This window comes from Rutidosis leptorrhynchoides, chromosome 10 (assembly GCF_046630445.1).
Source record: "Rutidosis leptorrhynchoides isolate AG116_Rl617_1_P2 chromosome 10, CSIRO_AGI_Rlap_v1, whole genome shotgun sequence".
Classification (NCBI taxonomy): Eukaryota; Viridiplantae; Streptophyta; class Magnoliopsida; order Asterales; family Asteraceae; genus Rutidosis; species Rutidosis leptorrhynchoides.
Genome location: NC_092342.1, coordinates 95,193,599 through 95,216,688, shown reverse-complemented (window position 1 = coordinate 95,216,688; position 23,090 = coordinate 95,193,599).

Genomic DNA, 23,090 nt, shown 5'->3' with positions numbered 1-23,090 from the left:
AGGGTTTATGTTATACCTTTGAAGATTAACAAAGAAAAGAAGAACTTGATGAAGATGGAAGATCAAAGCCTTGAATATCTTGAAGAACACCTTGAAGATTCTTGAAGATCACGAAGAACGCGAAGAACACTTGAAGATTACTTGGAAACCCTCAAGGATTTCGATGGGTGGTGGGGGATTTCGGTTTTGGCCGAAATTTAGAGAGAGAGGGGAGAGATTTTGGAGAGAGATGTAATTATGATTTGGTACATGGAATGAGTTAGGCTAGGTCTCTATTTATAGGGAGGATAGGAGGATTCTAGAATTAGGTTTTAATAAGGAATTACTTAGGGAACAAGTAGGCTTGGAGAAGGGGTTAGGAGGGCTCATTAGGGCCGAAAATTAGAGGGGTAAAAGGGGTATTTTACCCTTCAAAATCGGCTAGGGCTTTTGTGGGTTAGGGTTTACATTTTTCACTTAAGTCCTTGTACTTTAATTTAGCTTAATAAACCCTTAATTATTTAAGTTTATTCATTTTAATTACACAAGTCTTTATAGTTATTTATTTACTCACAAAAGTTTATTAACTTATTATTTTTATTAACTTGTACAAAGTTAATTATCGTATTTTATAATTCTTAACGCTTAACCTTTATCGATTAAAGTTTAATTATTAAGTTTAATTGTTTCATTGGGCATTCAATAAGGAAAAGTATTGAATGGAAAAATGAGAAATATAGAATGGAAAAATGAGAGTCGTTATAGTACCTCCCCGTTATTGAAAACTTCATCCCGAAGTTTTTAGGTAGTTTTCTCGTTTGCATCAGCAGTTGAGAAGAGATGGGGATATTTCCGTTTCATGTGGTCTTTGTGTTCCCAGGTATATTCGAGACCTCTACGCGAATTCCACCAGACTTTAACGATAGGTATGTTGCTTTTATGCGTTTGTTTGACTTCTCCTTCCATGATTTCTATAGGTTCTTCTACGAAATGCATTTGCTCATTAATGCGAACATCATCCAGAGGAATAACAAGTGTTTCATCAGCAAGATACCGTTTAAGATTTGAGACATGAAACACATCATGTACTTGACTGAGTTCGATTGGTAGTTCTAATCGATATGCCACAGGACCGACTCTTTGAGTGATCGTGAAATGTCCTACATATCGTGGACTGAGTTTACTTCGCTTACCGAAGCGAACAACACCTTTCCAAGGGGATACTTTCAACATGACTTTATCTCCAACTTGGTATTCGATGTCTTTTCGTTTCTTATCGGCATAGCTCTTCTGTCGGCTACGAGCAGTTTCTAAACGTTGCTTAATCTGAACGATCTTTTCGGTAGTTTCGTGGATAATTTTAGGACCAGTTAAATGTCTGTCCTCAAGTTCATCCCAACACAGAGGGGATCTACACTTTCGTCCATATAAAGCTTCAAAAGGTGCAGCTTTTGAGATGTCCCGTTCATATTGATTATAAACGTTCCATATTAATTGATTTCGTAGCGAGGTTTTCACCTCTATATGAGACGTTTTTCAAAGATTGCATTCATTTTTAAAACAACCATAACCTTTATTTTATCTATAAAAGTTTAAAAAGCATTACCTAGATTATCAAATATGTACATATGTATCAAAGTATATTCAAAATATATTTACAACACTTTTAATACATTTTGATGTTTTAAGTTTATTAAGTCAGCTGTCCTCGTTAGTAACCTACAACTAGTTGTCCAACGTTAGATGTATAGAAAAAAATTGATATACATTATCTTGAATAAATCCACGACCCAGTGTATACACGTCTCAGGCTAGATCACAACTCAAAGTATATATATTTTTGGAATCAACCTCAACCCTGTATAGCTAACTCCCTCATTACTGCATATAGAGTGTCTATGGTTGTTCCAAATAATATATACACATGGGTCGATATGATATGTCAAAACATTTGTATACGTGTCTATGGTATCCCAAGATTACATAATATATTAGAATACATGTATAATACAATATAAGTTAGCTAGGATAAGATTAATATAGATTTGTTACCAATTTTCACGTTGCTACAACAAGAAAAATTATCCAATCTTGTTTTACCCATAACTTCTTCATTTTAAATCCGTTTTGAGTGAATCAAATTGCTATGGTTTCATATTGAACTCTATTTTATGAATTTAAACAGGAAAAGTATAGGTTTATAGTCAGAAATATAAGTTACAAGTAATTTTTGTAAAGGTAGTCATTTCAGTCGAAATAACGACGTCTAGATGACCATTTTAGAAAACATACTTCCACTTTGAGTTTAACCATGATTTTTGGATATAGTTTCATGTTCATAAAAAAAATTATTTTTCCAGAAGAACAACTTTTAAATCAAAGTTTATCATAGTTTTTAATTAACTAACCCAAAACAGCCTGCGGTGTTACTACGACGGCGTATGTCCGGTTTTACAGTGTTCTTCGTGTTTCCAGGTTTTAAATCTTTAAGTTAGCATATCATATAGATATAGAACATGTGTTTAGTTGATTTTAAAAGTCAAGTTAGAAGGATTAACTTTTGTTTGCGAACAAGTTTAGAATTAACTAAACTATGTTCTAGTGATTACAAGTTTAAACCTTCGAATAAGAAAGCTTTATTTGTATGAATCGAATGATGTTATGAACATCATTACTACCTCAAGTTTTCTGGATAAAGCTACTGGAAATGAAAAAAATGGATCTAGCTTCAAAGGATCCTTGGATGGCTTGAAAGTTCTTGAAGCAGAATCATGACACGAAAAACAAGTTCAAGTAAGATTTCCACTCGAAATAAGATTGTTATAGTTATAGAAATTGAATCAAAGTTTGAATATGAGTATTACCTTGTATTATAAAGATATCTTACTGTAAATAATAAAGATTTCTTGAGGTTGGATGATCACTCTACAAGATTGGAAGTAAGCTAGCAAACTTAGAAGTATTCTTGATTTTATGAAACTAGAACTTGTAGAATTTATGAAGAACACTTAGAACTTGAAGATAGAACTTGAGAGAGATCAATTAGATGAAGAAAATTGAAGAATGAAAGTGTTTGTAGGTGTTTTTGGTCATTGGTGTATGGATTAGATATAAAGGATATGTAATTTTGTTTTCATGTAAATAACTCATGAATGATTACTCATATTTTTGTAATTTTATGAGATATTTCATGCTAGTTGCCAAATGATGGTTCCCACATATGTTAGGTGACTCATGTGGGCTACTAAGAGCTGATCATTGGAGTGTATATACCAATAGTACATACATCTAAAAGCTGTGTATTGTACGAGTACGAATACAGGTGCATACGAGTAGAATTGTTGATGAAACTGAACGAGGATGTAATTGTAAGCATTTTTGTTAAGTAGAAGTATTTTGATAAGTGTCTTGAAGTCTTTCAAAAGTGTATGAATACATATTAAAACACTACATGTATATACATTTTAACTGAGTCGTTAAGTCATCGTTAGTCGTTACATGTAAGTGTTGTTTTGAAACCTTTAGGTTAACGATCTTGTTAAATGTTGTTAACCCAATGTTTATAATATCAAATGAGATTTTAAATTATTATATTATCATGATAATATGATGTATGAATGTCACGACCCGGAAATTTCGACTAAATTTAATCAAACTCTCGATACGATATTGTATTTTCAATACGATAGGCAAAGTCTATTAGGTTGGATCTTAAAAATTTTGAACTGTTTCATATATTCAATTGACCTTCGACTGTTCTTGACGATTCACGAACTACTGTTTGTAAATAAATATATAAGTATATATATATATAAAAGTATAAATAAAATTTTAAAGTTATAGCATACACTTTAATCAATATGAATATAAATTGAAAAGTAATAAATGGGATATCTACGTTATCTTAAAAATGAAAATACATAAATATATATTAACATATTAAGTTACAAGTTTAAAAACAGTGTTATAATAATATTATTAACATACTCATCATTATTATTAAAAATAATATTAAAATCTGTATTATAAATAGTATTATTTTCAATACATAACATCTAGTTATGAAATTTGTTATATATGATTTGTTATAGTACTATGATTATTAAAATTAGTAAAATTATTAATATCATTGTTATTTTATTAAACAACATTTTCAATAGAATCACTCTTATGTATTATACTGGTATTATTATTATAAATATTATTATCTGTATTAATAGAAATCAGTTATTCGATATATATATATATATATATATATATATATATATATATATATATATATATATATATATATATATATATATATATATATATATATATATATATATATATATATTATTAGTATTATTATAATTAGTACTATAATAATTAGTATTATTATTGTTATTATTATTAATATCATTGTTATAAAGGTTATAGTTACTAGTATCCTTATCAGTAATAATAATATTATTCTTATTACTTGTGTATTGTTATAAATTTTTGTTATTATAATATTAAGATTATAATTATTTTGTTATTAATGAGTAAGATTAAATATAATATAGATACAAATATTTACAGACACTATAATATCAGATACATAACATAATTTTATAAAAGAATACTAATATATATATATATATCCATACGCGTGCCAAATTATTGTCTATCATTATCAGTAATTTTTTTTTTCTTCATCTCTGTTCCCTCGTGAAACCTTGTCAACTCCATACCACAAGTTTACAAAAATCGATCAATACTAGTTTTCTGTTCCAATCACTCGATTACAACCCTTATTATCTGATATATATCTAGTAATTTCATCTGCTAAATAAATTAAAAAGAAAAAGAAAAGAACAGCTCGTTCGTCTCAGGCATTCAACTCGTAGGTCAAAATTTGATTTTTAATCAATTTTCAAAAAGTGTTAATGAGGTTTTGTTAGGAATACTCCAAGTGATCTTTCTGCAAAATCTTATATTTTAATTCTTCCTAACAACCTTCAATTTGGAGAGTCAAGGTTCTTAAACAAAAATTCAACCGAATCAAATTTGGCAAAATTCGAGTTCGTGTTTAATTCTCTGGATCAATTGATGATTTCAACAGTTTATAGAGGTGATTAGGAAAATAGTTTGTGAAGAAATCATTACATGAAAACTCATAAAAATCAAAAATCAAATTTTTTTTTTCTCTCAATCACGTCGAGCAGCAGCAGGTTTATCCTGTCTGTTTTTTTTTATTTTATACAATTAATCACCTATATTTGTTTCTCTATATTGGATATTTACTTCAACAATTAGTGTAATTACCTGTTACCAGAAGAGTTTGATCCTTGGAACCGATTGAAAGTGTGAGGAAGATGAAGGAGAGAAAGTGTAATCAGAAAGACAAAACGAGTTAAATAATTATGGGTTATGTATTAATTCAGAAAATGGGCTATGGCCCAACTGGTTATGCGTGTTGTGAGTGTGTGAGAGGTCATAGGTTCGAGTCTCGCCTGGTGCGTCTTGGTGCAATTCTTTTTAAAGAGGGTTTATAAGGTAGTTCTTTATTTTAAAAATCATTATTTATAGTTATATTATTAATATTATAAATCATTATTATTATTGTTATTATTATTATTGATATTGATAATATAAATTAGTGTTATCATTACAAGTGTTATAGTTATTATTATTATTATTAATATTATTATTATTATTATTATTATTATTATTATTATTATTATTATTATTATTATTATTATTATTAAGTATTATGTATTATTATCAAAATTATTATTTTCATTATCATTATTATTAAATTTATCTTTTATTAAAAACTACTATTATTATTAAAAGTACCATTCCTATTAAAATCATTATTTTGTTATCATTAAAAATTATTATTTTCTTTATTAAAATTATAATTATTAAAAAGTAACATTTTTATTATAATTATAACTATTATTAATATCATTATTAGTATTGTTATCCTTAACTTAGTATTATCACAATTATAAATTTTTGCAAACCTAAGATATTTATATAACAATACATTTATGTATACTAATATTGCATAATATTATGTTTTGACTAATATAATATTATTTATATTAATATAACGTTAACTAAATCATATATCAAATAAGCATTATGATATATTATGAGTATTAACAAAATTATATATGAATATAAATCTAAATATATAACTAAATATATATAAAGTTGTTCGATTACAAATATATGTGTTAATATATATACTTGATATAGGTTCGTGAATCCGAGACCAACCTTACACTTGTTCAATGATGTTATATGTATTTTTACTACGAAATACAGTATGGTGAGTTTCATTTGCTCCCTTTTTAATTGCTTTTGCAATATATATTTTTGGGCTGAGAATACATGCGCTGCTTTTATAAACGTTTACAAAATAGACACAAGTACTTAAAAATATATTCTACGTTGAGTTGTACCACTGGCATATTTCCCTGTAGCTTGGTAACTACTATTTACATGGGTATTGTGAACGCGAATCCTGTTGATAGATCTATCGGGCCTGACAACCCCAACCGGACTGGACGACCATTATTCAACGGTTGCACAGTACTTCGTTTCGGTGACTACACTTGGTACAGTGTAGTAAGATTTCATAATAAAGGGAATATGCGACGTGATTAAATGTTAAGTATGGTTACCAAGTGCTCAACCACTTAGAATGCTTTACATACACTTGCGAGTGTATTATGTTTATGTTTATGAAATCTTGTGGTCTATTAACATATTGAAATGATTATTATGATAAACCTATGAACTCACCAACCTTTTGGTGGACACTTTTAAGCATGTTATTTCTCAGGTACGAATTAAGTCTTCCGCTGTGCATTTGCTCATTTTAAGGACATTACTTTGAGTCGATCATCGCAATGGGACCAAATGTTGACGACTTCTTCCAGGAGGATTAGGACAGGGTCGTCACAGTGAATATCTCTTAATATGATATATATATATATATATATATATATATATATACATTAAATGTCGTTACAACGATAATCGTTACATATATGTCCCGTTTCAAAATCATTAAGTTAGTAGTCTTGCTTTTACATATGTAGTTCATTGTTAATATACTTAATGATATTTTTACTTATCATAATATCATATTAACTATATATATATATCCATATATATGTCATCATATATTTTTTACAAGTTTTAACGTTCGTGAATCACCGGTCAACTTGGGTGGTCAATTGTCTATATGAAACCTATTTCAATTAATCAAGTCTTAACAAGTTTGATTGCTTAACTTGTTGGAAACACTTAATCATGTAAATAACAATTTCATTTAATATATATAAACATGGAAAAGTTCGGGTCACTACAGTACCTACCTGTTAAATAAATTTCGTCCCGAAATTTTAAGCAGTTGGAAGTGTTGACGTATCTTCTGGAAATAAGTGCGGGTATTTCTTCTTCATCTGATCTTCTCATTCCCAGGTGAACTCGGGTCCTCTACGAGCATTCCATCGAACCTTAAAAATTGGTATCTTGTTTTGTTTAAGTCTTTTAACCTCACGATCCATTATTTCGACGGGTTCTTCGATGAATTGAAGTTTTTCGTTGATTTGGATTTCGTCTAACGGAATAGTGAGATCTTCTTTAGCAAAACATTTCTTCAAATTCGAGACGTAGAAAGTGTTATGTACAGCCGCGAGTTGTTGAGGTAACTCAAGTCGGTAAGCTACTGGTCCGACACGATCAATAATCTTGAATGGTCCAATATACCTTGGATTTAATTTACCTCGTTTACCAAATCGAACAACGCCTTTCCAAGGTGCAACCTTAAGCATGACCATCTCTCCAATTTCAAATTCTATATCTTTTCTTTTAATGTCGGCGTAGCTCTTTTGTCGACTTTGGGCGGTTTTCAACCGTTGTTGAATTTGGATGATCTTCTCGGTAGTTTCTTGTATTATCTCCGGACCCGTAATCTGTCTATCCCCCACTTCACTCCAACAAATTGGAGACCTGCACTTTCTACCATAAAGTGCTTCAAATGGCACCATCTCAATGCTTGAATGGTAGCTGTTGTTGTAGGAAAATTCTGCTAACGGTAGATGTCGATCCCAACTGTTTCCGAAATCAATAACACATGCTCGTAGCATGTCTTCAAGCGTTTGTATCGTCCTTTTGCTCTGCCCATCAATTTGTGGATGATAGGAAGTACTCATATCTCGACGAGTTCCTAATGCTTGCTGTAATGTCTGCCAGAATCTTGAAATAAATCTGCCATCCCTATCAGAGATAATAGAGATTGGTATTCCATGTCTGGAGATGACTTCCTTCAAATACAGTCGTGCTAACTTCTCCATCTTGTCATCTTCTCTTATTGGCAGGAAGTGTGCTGATTTGGTGAGACGATCAACTATTACCCAAATAGTATCAAAACCACTTGCAGTCCTTGGCAATTTAGTGATGAAATCCATGGTAATGTTTTCCCATTTCCATTCTGGGATTTCGGGTTGTTGAAGTAGACCTGATGGTTTCTGATGCTCAGCTTTGACCTTAGAACACGTCAAACATTCTCCTACGTATTTAGCAACATCGGCTTTCATACCCGGCCACCAAAAATGTTTCTTGAGATCCTTGTACATCTTCCCCGTTCCAGGATGTATTGAGTATCTGGTTTTATGAGCTTCTCTAAGTACCATTTCTCTCATATTTCTAAATTTTGGTACCCAAATCCTTTCAGCCATATACCGGGTTCCGTCTTCCCGAATATTAAGATGCTTCTCCGATCCTTTGGGTATTTCATCCTTTAAATTTCCCTCTTTTAAAACTCCTTGTTGTGCCTCCTTTATTTGAGTAGTAAGGTTATTGTGAATCATTATATTCATAGATTTTACTCGAATGGGTTCTCTGTCCTTCCTGCTCAAGGCGTCGGCTACCACATTTGCTTTCCCCGGGTGGTAACGAATCTCAAAGTCGTAATCATTCAACAATTCAATCCACCTACGCTGCCTCATATTCAGTTGTTTCTGATTAAATATGTGTTGAAGACTTTTGTGGTCGGTATATATAATACTTTTGACCCCATGTAAGTAGTGCCTCCAAGTCTTTAATGCAAAAACAACCGCGCCTAATTCCAAATCATGCGTCGTATAATTCTGTTCGTGAATCTTCAATTGTCTAGACGCATAAGCAATTACTTTTGTTCGTTGCATTAATACACAACCGAGACCTTGCTTTGAGGCGTCACAATATATCACAAAATCATCATTCTCTTCAGGTAATGACAATATAGGTGCTGCAATTAACTTTTTCTTTAATAATTGAAACGCTTTCTCTTGTTCATCTTTCCATTCAAATTTCTTCCCTTTATGCATTAATGCAGTCAAGGGTTTTGCTATTCTGGAAAAGTCTTGGATGAACCTTCTGTAGTAACCCGCTAGTCCTAAAAACTGGTGTATGTGTTTCAGAGTTTTCGGGGTTTCCCACTTTTCAACGGTTTTGATCTTTGCTGGATCCACCTGAATACCTTCTTTGTTCACTATGTGACCGAGGAATTGAACTTCTTCCAAAATGCACACTTTGAAAACTTAGCGTACAGTTTTTCTTTTCTCAGCAACTCTAGTACTTTTCTCAAATGTTATTCGTGCTCTTGATCATTCTTCGAGTAAATAAGTATGTCATCGATGAAAATAATGACAAACTTGTCAAGATGTGGCCCACACACTCGGTTCATGATGTCCATGAACACAGCTGGTGCGTTTGTCAATCCAAACGGCATAACCATAAACTCGTAATGACCGTAACGCGTCCTAAAAGTAGTCTTTGGAATATCATCCTCCTTCACCCGCATTTGATGATATCCAGAACGTAAATCAATCTTCGAATAAACAGATGAGCCTTGTAGTTGATCAAATAAGTCGTCGATTCTCGGTAGTGGGTAGCGGTTCTTGATGGTAAGTTTGTTTAACTCTTGGTAGTTGATACACAACCTGAATGTACCATCTTTCTTCTTGACAAACAAAACAGGAGCTCCCCACGGTGATGTGCTTGGTCGAATGAAACCACGCTCTAAAAGTTCTTGTAATTGGCTCTGAAGTTCCTTCATTTCGCTAGGTGCGAGTCTGTATGGAGCACGAGCTATTGGTGCAGCTCCCGGTACAAGGTCTATTTGAAATTCAACGGATCGGTGTGGAGGTAGTCCCAGTAATTCTTTCGGAAATACATCGGGAAATTCTTTTGCGACGGGAATATCATTGATGTTCTTTTCTTCGGAATTGACTTTCTCGACGTGTGCTAGTACAGTATAGCAACCTTTTCTTATTAGTACAGTATAGCAACCTTTTCTTATTAGTTTTTGTGCCTTCAGGTTACTAATAAGATTTAACTTCGCATTGCTCTTTTCTCCGTACACCATTAAGGGTTTTCCTTTTTCTCGTATAATGCGAATTGCATTTTTGTAACAAACGATCTCTGCTTTCACTTCTTTCAACCAATCCATACCGATTATCACATCAAAACTCCCTAACTCTACTGGTATCAAGTCAATCTTAAATGTTTTGCTAACCAGTTTAATTTCTTGATTCCGACATATATTATCTGCTGAAATTAATTTACCATTTGCTAATTCGAGTAAAAATTTACTATCCAAAGGCGTTAATGGACAACTTAATTTAGCACAAAAATCTCTACTCATATAGCTTCTATCCGCACCCGAATCAAATAAAACGTAAGCAGATTTATTGTCAATAAGAAACGTACCCGTAACAAGCTCCGGGTCTTCCTGCGCCTCTGCCGCATTAATATTGAAAACTCTTCCGCGGCCTTGTCCATTCATATTCTCCTGGTTCGGGCAATTTCTAATAATGTGGCCCGGTTTTCCACATTTATAACAAACTACATTGGCATAACTTGCTCCGACACTACTTGCTCCGCCATTACTCGTTCCGACACCATTTGTTCCTTTGGTTCTGTTAACCCCTGGTCCGTAGACCTCACACTTCTCCGTGCTATGACCATTTCTTTTACACTTGTTGCAAAATTTGGTGCAGAACCCCGAGTGATACTTTTCACACCTTTGGCATAGCTGCTTCTGATTGTTGTTGTTGTTACGGTTGTTACTATTGTTGGGATGATTGTTGTAGTTGCTGTTTTTGTTGTTGTTGTTGTTTTTGTTGTTGTTGTTGTTGTTGTTGTTGGGCCGTTTGTTGTAGTTGTGATTGATGTTGCGATTGTTGGGATAGTTGTTGCGATTATTGTTGTAATTGCTGTTGTTGTTGTATTGGTGATTCTTATCACCGTTTTCCTCCCACTTTCTTTTGACTTGCTTCACATTTGCCTCTTCAGTCGCCTGTTCTTTAATTCTTTCTTCAATCTGGTTCACTAGTTTGTGAGCAATTCTACATGCCTGTTGTATGGAGGCGGGCTCGTGTGAACTTATATCTTCTTGGATTCTTTCCGGTAATCCTTTCACAAACGCGTCGATCTTCTCTTCCTCATCTTCGAACGCTCTCGGACACAATAGGTACAATTCTGTGAATCATCTTTTGTACGTGGTAATATCAAATCCTTGGGTTCGTAACCCTCTAAGTTCTGTCTTGAGCTTATTGACCTCGGTTATGGGACGGTACTTCTCGTTCATCAAGTGCTTGAATGCTGACCACGGTAGTGCGTAAGCATCATCTTGTCCCACTTGCTCTAGATAGGTATTCCACCATGTTAATGCAGTACCTGTGAAGGTATGCGTAGCGTACTTCACTTTATCCTCTTCAGTACACTTACTTATGGCAAACACCGATTCGACCTTCTCGGTCCACCGTTTCAATCCGATCGGTCCTTCGGTTCCATCAAATTCCAAAGGTTTGCAGGCAGTGAATTCTTTGTAGGTGTATCCTACACGATTTCTTTCACCGTTAGCTGCATTGCTAGATTCAGAGTTATTGTTGGTATGTAGCGTAGCCTGTACTGCGGCTATGTTTGCAGCAAGAAAGGTACGAAATTCCTCTTTGCTCATATTCATGGTTTGTCGAGTAGTCGGTGCCATTTCCTTCAAATAGTCAAATGAAACAAGTTAATCATACAGAATATTAAGAGTAGTCAATAGTATCTCGTAGCATAATATGAACTCATTTATAAAAGCTTTTTCTTCATATTAGCGTTTTATAAGTTTAAATTCGGGTAGTACCTACCCGTTAAGTTCATACTTAGTAGCTAATATACAATTCAACTACTACAATTCTATATAAAAAACTGATTATAATAATATTTCGCTTTCAAACTTTTTCACAATATTTTACAAACTTACAGTACCGCTTATTTTACATATAACATGAAATATAGCACACAATAAATTTGAGTTGTGAAGATAATTCTAGCTAGTACACAAGTCGTTCATCAAAGGCAATAAAGACACGTAATTCATACGTCCAGAAACAAGTCATGCATTCTGGTTTTACTAGGACTACTTCCCATCCTTGGTCTTGTGGAACATAACCGTTATGGCCGTTGATAAGATAGCCTGTTGAAACATCGTCAAAGGGACGAGGGTTACGTAATGTCCAACAGTCCCGTAACAATCTAAAAACTTTGTTTCTCACCCCAACTACTGAGTCCGTCACTTGTGGGAACGTTTTGTTTAATAGTTGTAGCCCGATGTTCTTGTTCTCACTTTGGTGAGAAGCGAACATTACTAACCCGTAAGCATAACATGCTTCTTTATGTTGCATGTTAGCCGCTTTTTCTAAATCACGAAGTCCTATATTCGGATATATTGAGTCAAAATAATTTCTTAACCCGTTGCGTAAAATAGCATTTGGGTTCCCCGCAATATATGCGTCAAAGTAAACACATCGTAACTTATGGATTTCCCAATGTGATATCCCCCATCTTTCGAACGAAAGCCTTTTATAAACCAAGGCATTCTTGGAACATTCTTCGAATGTCTTACAAACTGATCTCGCCTTAAATAGTTGTGCCGAAGAATTCTGACCGACTCTAGACAAGATTTCATCAATCATGTCTCCGGGTAGGTCTCTTAAAATATTGGGTTGTCTATCCATTTTTGTGTTTTTATACTGTAAAATAGACAAGAGTTAGATTCATTAAAAAAATACTTATTAATACAAGCAATTTTTACATATATCATAAAGCATAAGCACACTATATTACATATATTACACCACACGAATATAACTATCTTATTCCGACTCGCTCGTTTCTTCTTCTTCGGTTTTGGTTCGTTTTACCAAGTTTCTAGGGATATATGATGTTCCCCTAATACGAGCCGTCGTTTTCCACATTGGTTTAGAAAAACCTGGTGGTTTAGAGGTTCCCGGGTTATTGTCACAACTTAAGAAATACGGGTGTTGACGATACATATAAAGTTCATCGGGTTTGGAATCAAATTTCTCTATTTTTATGCCCTTTCCCTTATTGTTCTCTTTTGCCTTATTAAATTGTGTTGGGGTAATTTATATAACATCATCGGAATCCTTGTCGGGATCAGATTCATCGGAGAATTGGTAATCCTCCCAATACTTTGCTTCCTTGGAAGAAACATCATTGACCATAATTAACTTTGGTCGGTTGGTTGAGGATTTTCTTCTACTTAACCGTTTTATTATTTCCCCCACTGGTTCTATTTCTTCTTCCGGTTCCGATTCTTCTTCCGGTTCCGATTCTTCTTCCGATTCCGACTCTTCTTCCGGTTCCTCTTCGGGAACTTATGAATCATTCCACGAATCATTCCAATTTACATTTGACTCTTCATTATTATTAGGTGAGTCAATGGGACTTGTTCTAGAGGTAGACATCTATCACATAATATCAAACACGTTAAGAGATTAATATATCACATAATATTCACATGTTAAAAATATATAGTTTCCAACAAAATTTGTTAAGCAATCATTTTTCAAGTAAACACGGTCGAAGTCCAGACTCACTAATGCATCCTAACAAACTCGATAAGACACACTAATGCAAAATTCTGGTTCTCTAAGACCAACACTCGGATACCAACTGAAATGTCCCGTTCATATTGATTATAAACGTTCCATATTAATTGATTTCGTCGCGAGGTTTTGACCTCTATATGAGACGTTTTTCAAAGACAGCATTCATTTTTAAAACAACCATAACCTTTATTTTATCTATAATGGTTTAAAAAGCATTACGTAGATTATCAAATAATGATAATCTAAAATATATCATTTACACACGACCATTACATAATGGTTTACAATAAGAATATATTACATCAAAAATAAGTTTCTTGAATACAGTTTTTACATAATATCATACAAGCATGGACTCCAAATCTTGTCCTTATTTTAGTATGCAACAGCGGAAGCTCTTAATAATCACCTGAGAATAAACATGCGTAAAACGTCAATAAAAATGTTGGTGAGTTATAGGTTTAACTTATATATTATCAAATCATAATAATAGACCACAAGATTTCATATTTCAATATACATCCCATACATAGGGATAAAATTCATTCATATGGTGAACACCTGGTAACCGACATAAACAAGATGCATATATAAGAACATCCCCATCATTCCGGGACACCCTTCGGATATGATATAAATTTCAAAGTACTAAAGCATCCGGTACTTTGGATGGGGTTTGTTAGGCCCAATAGATCTATCTTTAGGATTCGCGTCAATTAGGGTGTCTGTTCCCTAATTCTTAGATTACCAGACTTAATAAAAAGGGGCATATTCGATTTCGATAATTCAACCATAGAATGTAGTTTCACGTACTTGTATTTATTTTGTAAATCATTTATAAAACCTGCATGTATTCTCATACCAAAAATATTAGATTTTAAAAGTGGGACTATAACTCACTTTCACGGATTTTTACTGAAAGGACCCGTCCTAATCCATCCGGACAAAGTCCATATCGATTATAAACGATTCACAACAGTTGATTACATCGCGAGGTACTTGACCTCTATATGATACATTTTACAAACATTGCATTCGTTTTTGAAAAGACAATCTTTCATTACATTGAAAGTTAACAGCATGCATACCATTTCATAATATATCTAACTATAATTAACTTAATAATAATCTTGATGAACTCGACGACTCGAATGCAACGTCTTTTGAAATATGTCATGAATGACTCCAAGTAATATCCTTAAAATGAGCAAATGCACAGCGGAAGATTTCTTTCATACCTGAGAATAAACATGCTTTCAAGTGTCAACCAAAAGGTTGGTGAGTTCATTAGTTTAACATAAATAATTATTTCATAATTTTAATAGACCACAAGATTTCATATTTCCATTTCTCATAAACATACGTCCCATGCATAGAGACAAAAAAATATCATTCATATGGATTGAACACCTGGTAACCGACATTCACAATATGCATATAAGAATATCCCCATCATTCTGGGATCCTCCTTCGTACATGATATAAATTTCGAAGTACTAAAGCATCCGGTACTTTGGATGGGGCTTGTTGGGCCCGATAGATCTATCTTTAGAGTTCGCGTCAATTAGGGTGTCTGTTCCCTAATTCTTAGATTACCAGACTTAATAAAAAGGGGCATATTCGATTTCGATAATTCAACCATATAAAGTAGTTTCGATTACTTGTGTCTATTTCGTAAAACATTTATAAAAATTACGCATGTATTCTCAGCCCAAAAATATAAAGGGTAAAAAGGCAAATGAAACTCACACATATAAATATTGTAAAACAGTTAATAAAGCATTTGCATGTATTCTCAGCCCAAAAACGTAAAGAGTAAAAGGGAGCAAATGAAAATCACGCATATAAATATTGTAAAACAGTTAACAAAGCATTTGCATGTATTCTCAGCCCAAAATGTAATGAGTAAAAAGGGAGCAAATGAACTCACGCATATAAATATTGTAAAACAGTGCATGTATTCTCAGCCCAAAAATGAAATGAGTAAAAGGGAGCAAATGAACTCACGCATATAATTATTGTAAAATAGTTAATAAAGCATTTGCATGTATTCTCAGTCCCAAAAATGTAAAGAGTAAAAGGGTAAATGAAACTCACCATACTGTATTTTGTAGTAAAAATACATATGACATCATTGAACAAGTGTAGGGTTGGTCTCGAATTCACGAACCTATTTCAGTTATATATATTAAAACATATAATTAACATGTAATAATAATCAAATCAGTTTATATATATATTATTTATTTAGTTTAGTCATATATTTGTTATTTTAAAAGTTATATATATTTATTTTGTATTTTAATATTTATACCTATAGTTATATTAATAATAAAGATAATATTACAAAAATAAATAAAAAGTCATATGTTAACAAATATAATAATAATATTTGTGATAATAATAATGTTAATGACATTAATAATAATAATAATAATACTTTTTCTAATAATAATAATAATAATAATAATAATAATAATAATAATAATAATAATAATAATAATAATAATAATAATAATAATAATAATAATAATAATAATAATAATAATAATAAAGTGTACAACCTTTGAAGAAGTAAGCTTTTCCAAAAAAGATATGACACATACCGGACTCGAACTCACGACCTTTCGTTAACCACACATACGCTCCAAACCATTAAACCGCTTGTTACACTTCTCTTTTAAGTGATACATGACTTCTTTAAGTCCGTTTTTCTGTTTTCTTCATCTATCTTAATATCTTCGGCCCACTTAGAAAACTGAATCAGGCCCAATTAACAATTACTCAGCCCAACACTTAGCCTGGTGTAGTTATTTGATGAAAAAGAAAAATAAATTGTCATAGCCAAGATTCGAACTCAAGACCAATTGTTAAACACCCACACACCCAAACCGTTCGACTGTTTCCTCTTTTCTGTTTTAACACCAAACTAAATCCTATAAACCATTTCCTGTGTACATCTCCTTCAACAATAAGTCTACATCATTTATCATTACCTCTACATCATCATCGTTTTGTTTATCGTCTAACTGTAACATCACTAGTCATCATCTTCAATCTCTATATCGTTACAGTATAATCATATATCATTATCATTGAATCATAACAACATCATCCTAATCATTTAACATCATCAAATACATAATGATTATGTAATCATCTTATAATCTCCATTTACCTCGTCACTGTTTGCAGGCTAGAGCTTGATTGAACCGAAAACCAACACTGCAGCAAAAGGACAGCAGTAGCAGCTGGTGGCGACCGAATACAGTAACAGAAACAGTGATTAAGGGTGATGGTTACGACGGTGACAGAAAAAAAAATTAAAATAACAGAATATGGCGATGGTGGGTTGTCACGCAGAAGATTAGAGATGAGGGTGGTTATAGGGTGGTTTACTATGATGGAGGTAGTAGTGTAATAAAAGTGGCCGGCGGTTGTGAAGATGGAGAAGGTGGTGGTTCGCGATGGAGTGAGGTGTTCGGTTTTGTGATTTAAATAAAACGAAGGTGGTGGGTGTTTGGGTTGGTTTGTCGAGCTGAATTAAATAACAGAAGGTAACTCGTTTTGTGGTGGTAACGGTGGTAATCTAGCATGGTGAGGATTGGTTTGTCGTGGGGATGGTAAGCAGAAACAAAAATGCATTCATGTATATAGATAGAGAAGGAGGCGATGGATTTTTATGGTAGTATTGGAACCATGGTGGTTCATTGTGTTTAAGAGATGGTTGAGGTGCCCAGGGGTGGTCTTCGATGGTTTGGTGATGAAGGGTGATACGGGTCAAAAGTATTATGTGTGAAGTCATAGTTTAAATTGCAAGAAGATGATGAACAATGTCATCCCATATTCCACTTTCAATAATGAATCACACATGTGCACGTTTAGATTTTTAATATTGTAGTAGTGGGTTAGTTAATGTAGTGGTGGATCAAGTTGATGATTAAATAATAGAAAACGAAAGATAATGTCTTGTGGTGATGTACATGTATGTAGATAACAAGTGGGTTGTTCAAAATTGACTAACAAATATATATATATATATATATATATATATATATATATATATATATATATATATATATATATATATATATATATATATATATATATATATATATATATATATACAGTTTATATCGATGCATTGTATGTGTGTAAATTAATATATATATATATATTATTTATGTAAAGGTGATAGTAACAAGTGGGATCCATGGTTATAATAATGTAGAAATTATTGAAATAGGATGTCATACGTGTTTCTTAGCTCCAATTATTGTTAAATTAGTCTTGCAAGTGAAATTTTTATGAGTCATAAGGGATCCACACAATTTGGTGGTATGCAAAAATGACAACAATATAGGTGATGGTGGTGGTACTCGAAGTAGACAGGAAGGAGTTGGTATATGCATGTGTGTTGGTGGATGCATGCACCATATCATATCATATATACATATATATTATTTTAATATTAAGTTAATGTGTCTACTTTTCTTGATTGCAAGTGTACTGATAAGGAAAAAGAAAAAAAAAATTAATAGATGGGGTTGTATATAAAATGATAAATAAATTATTAAAGTTTGTCAAGTTGAAAATAAATATCAACATAATACAAATAATTGGTGGTAGTATGTGAACCATTTTTTACTACTTCTATATAAATCCATGGACTTTGAAATTTATATCTATGCCACATGTGAAAAATACAATTCTCATATCTTTGTTAATATAGTATGCGATTTTAATATCAATTAGGACTAGTTGAGTTAAATCTTAAAAATGTGTCCACCACAAGAAATGTATAAGCATAGATTTAGCAACAAGTTTTATTATTTTGTAGATTTTTTTTATATAATTAGTTCTAACAACAAAATCATATAATACTTTATTTACATATTTCAAGTTATTATTTATATACCTTCATATATATATTTATTTACAAACAATTGTTCGTGAATCGTTGGAAACATTCGAAGGGTAATTGAATTCATAAAAATAGTTCAAAATCTTTGAGACTCAACCTAACAGACTTTGCTTATCGTGTAAAAGATTAAGTTTAAATTTGGTCGGAAATTCTGGGGTCATCACAGTACCTACCCGTTAAAAAAATTTTGTCCCGAAATTTGAGTGAGGTGGTCATGGTTAACAATAAAAATGTTTTCATGACGAATATGAGTTGATAACTTGAGTTTTATCATCATTGAGTAATATGGATAAAATGATTCGATTAATCGAAGCGTATGAATGAAGCTATCACAAAAGTGTGAAATGAAGAAATAGAGATTCGTCTTATCTTTTGACGTTGTCTTGGTTGAATTCCGGAATTCAAGGGATTTAAAGAAAATCTTCGAAATCTGAGAGATTTGATTCTTCGGCGAATAAGGAGATTTAAAATCTCTATAATTAAATACGGTGATCTGCCTCGATTACTCTGTCTGATATTTCCACTATAAATTAAACTCTTTCGTTCCATTAGTTTTCACCACTCCTACACCTTATTTTTCAGTTCATATACTCAAAAGATTATAGTAATGCTTAATCCAGTTCTAATCCTTATCCTTATCCTGACTATCGTATCTGTCATTCTTCTTTTTCAACTCCCACCTGATGAATCTGTTTTCTTCTACTTCGCCCTTGGGGTTATAGTGTTTTTAATTCTCCCGTGTCTTTATGTTGCGATAAACATTGATATACACGGTTTGTAATTTTCGTGTTGTTATTAGGCTTTATATTTTCTTTTATATTTCGGAGCTCCATGCTCTTGTTTTCTCTTCCCGACTCTAAGTCAAGCGAATAATGGTCCAGAATTCATATGTATGAAATTCTGAATGATCATAATATACTAAGCAGAAGATTTGTAATAGCACGATTTGATTGGTTAAATTACCAGAATTACAGAAGATAGAACTATCAAGAATATATTTTCTTTTATATGTTCGGAGGTTAAATAGAATGAAAGAGTTATGTAACATGGCACATGATGACGTTAGAGTCTGTGAATCATCATGTTTCATTAGAAACTCAGCATGACTTACTGTAATATAATCACGTTGATCAAGTGTCATTATATTATACTAATTCATGCATCAGTTCTCAACATTACTTCAATAACATTCATATTTTAATCTTGGAAGTTTACAGAATATAGAAACTAGCAGTTTCTATATGATGTAACACTGATAGCATGAAGAGATTATTGATTTCAGATAATAATAAAAAAAAATATCTTCAGAAATATGGAGGATATTTATAATGATAGATACGATGATATCTTGAAATTTTTAATATCGAAGGATGATAAAAACTATTGTCTGCAAGGGTTTAGAGTAAGGAGCAAGATATTCACTAAAGACTTTAGCAGACATTGAATCATTTGGATTCTTTGAAGTCAAACTTATTCTTTGTGATTTGTCCACGGCTTTCTTCATAGTTTCGCATAATCTGTTTTTCGGTACTAAATTTTCTATTGAATGTTTCCAATATAATGATACACAGGAAACACGAAGAGGTATATAATTTCGAACGAGAATATTTATGAAAATATCCTCAGAAATATCGAAGTTATTGATGAGGATATTTTTGGAATTTCTAAGTTCGATGGTTGATGGAGAAAGATTTTCCGCAAGATTTTAACATGACTTCGGAGCAAGATATTCTCTAAAGATTTCAATGGATCCAGAATTTTCTGGATTCTTTGAATATAGGGTATGGTCCTTGTATTTGTCCTTGGTCTCCTTCATGGTTAGCTCAATCCGTTTTTCAGTTCCAACTTTTTTTTGAGCTTTTTCCAACATACTATTCTTTATTATTAAACATCCGACGATTAAGGTCGTTTACGGTTGTCTACAGTTTCTGCTGCTTCATTCAGCTTTTTCAACATTCAGAGTATTTATTCGCAGACTGGGTGCTTTTCAGAATTTCAGAATGAAAGATCATAGTTCTAAGAGATAAATGTTATATGTATACATATAACTGTTGATGTAGAAACGTTGCGATATTTAAAATACTGATTTGCTGATTCCCGGTAAGGCAATTCTTGTTACAAAACGAGGATGAGTATATGATAGGGTATTTATGAATAAATATAGTGATTTATCGAAGTGACTTACGCCAAAGAGTAGTGAAGTTGCTGGTACGTTTACTGTTAATGTGGTGGGATATAAACAGTTCCTAGATAATGAAGGCGAAAAGACAACGTATGTATCGAGGTTATAATAAAGTTGTTTCAAACGAAAAGTCGAAGTTGACTTGCTGGAGCTGTGACAAAGTTGGCTATTTTGAAGAAGAACTGCAAAGTTATTTTTGGGTAATAATAACACTAAAGAAATTTGCACAGTTATGTGTTAAATGTTTACTCAGTTTCCGAGAGTTTTTCAAGTGCATTACTATATGCATCAATCTTTTCTTCCGTAGATGAAGTGCGGTTGGTTCATCCTATCAATTGAGGCGTTTTCAAGAATCATGAAAGGTTTGAACGCAGATTGTAATCGTCAGGATACAAATGAGGTTTAAGGTGAAATCAAGTGGCAAACTTGAAGACTTGTTTAGTTTCATATGTTATAATCAATATTTTAATTTATTTTAATTGTTTAATGTTATTAGTCCACAGTCGATAGTCCACAGTTGACAGTCCAATAATTCATATATATAGTTTAATATATAATATTCGAGTTAATTAATACGTGTCGTGACCTGTATACGTCTCAGACTCAATCACAACTCAAACTATATATATTATTGTAGAATCAACCTCCACCCTGTATAGAGAACTCGATCATTACTGCATATAGAGTGTCTATGGTGATTCCAAATAATATATATAGATGCGTCGATATGATATGTCAAAACCTTGAATACGTGTCCCGATATTTAAAGTGCGTAAAATAAATAACAGAAATTAAATAACGATAAATAAAGTGCGTAAAGTAAATAACAGAAATTAAATAACAATAAATAAAATTGCGAGAATTAAATTGCGATAAAATAAATTGCGATAATTAAATTGCGATAAATAAAATGTAATACGGAATTAACAGTTAGCTAGGAACAGTTAGCTAGGATTTTGTTAGCGTGGATTCTTAACAAAATTTCATATTGTTATTTAGTGTGTTTCTAAACAATTTGTATTGTGTCCATTTTTTCTTCATTATGCCACTTGTTGGATTCTGATATGTCAAAATCCTAATATGAAATTTGAATTTGAATGAAAATAGTTATTCTTTGGTGAACGGATACGTATATCGGTGGATGTAAGTAGGATAGTATATGACTGTTGAAACAGATTCGAAGAACATACAATGTAACTATTTAATGTGAAATTTAAATATTCCCCGGGTATTACCTACCCGTTAAAATATTTTCATCATTAACAGTTTGTACAAAAGAATTTTTAATTACAATCTTTATGAAAATATATATACATATATATTTTCTTCAGATATAATCTTGGATTTAATGAGTTAATATGATATTAAACTCATTTGATTTACCATTAGAACTAGAATACATAATCTCTAAAACATTTAGAGATTACTTAATCGTCATGAGGAACGGAGATAATTGATATAGAACGATACGTAGAACGATGATTATACTCAAAGTACAGATGATGATATTGAAGCATGGATTGTTGATGGTACTGGTGCTGTTATTGATGGTACCGTTGGTGCCGGTGATGTTGCTGAAGCTGGTACATTTTGTACCATATTCTCCAGATTGATTACTCGAGCGCGAAGTTCGTTGACTTCTCCTATTATTCCAAGATGATTTTCGGTCGGAACGAGCAGATGAATAAGGTTTAGAATTTTAGATAGAATATAATCGTGACTAGCTACCCTGGAAATGAGGCTGAAAATGGTGTTTCGGATAGGTCCACCGGTAAACGCTTCAGGTTCATTGTCAAGAGGTGAATTCGGTTGGTGGAAGGGATCGCCTTCTTCGCGTCTCCATTGATTAAGTCGACTACGAATGCATCAGATGAATTAGGAATGGCTGATTGATTGATTCATTCTGGTGACATCGCTTTCGGAGCTTAGGTGAATATCCATGTCGGAATAGCTGTCGGAATAACTATCGGAATAGCTATCGAAATCTGAGGGACTCGAACTGGTTGAGGGATTCATCCCGTACAATCAGATGAAGGATTTTTGATAAGAAATAGATTATAGGATGTAGATTAGT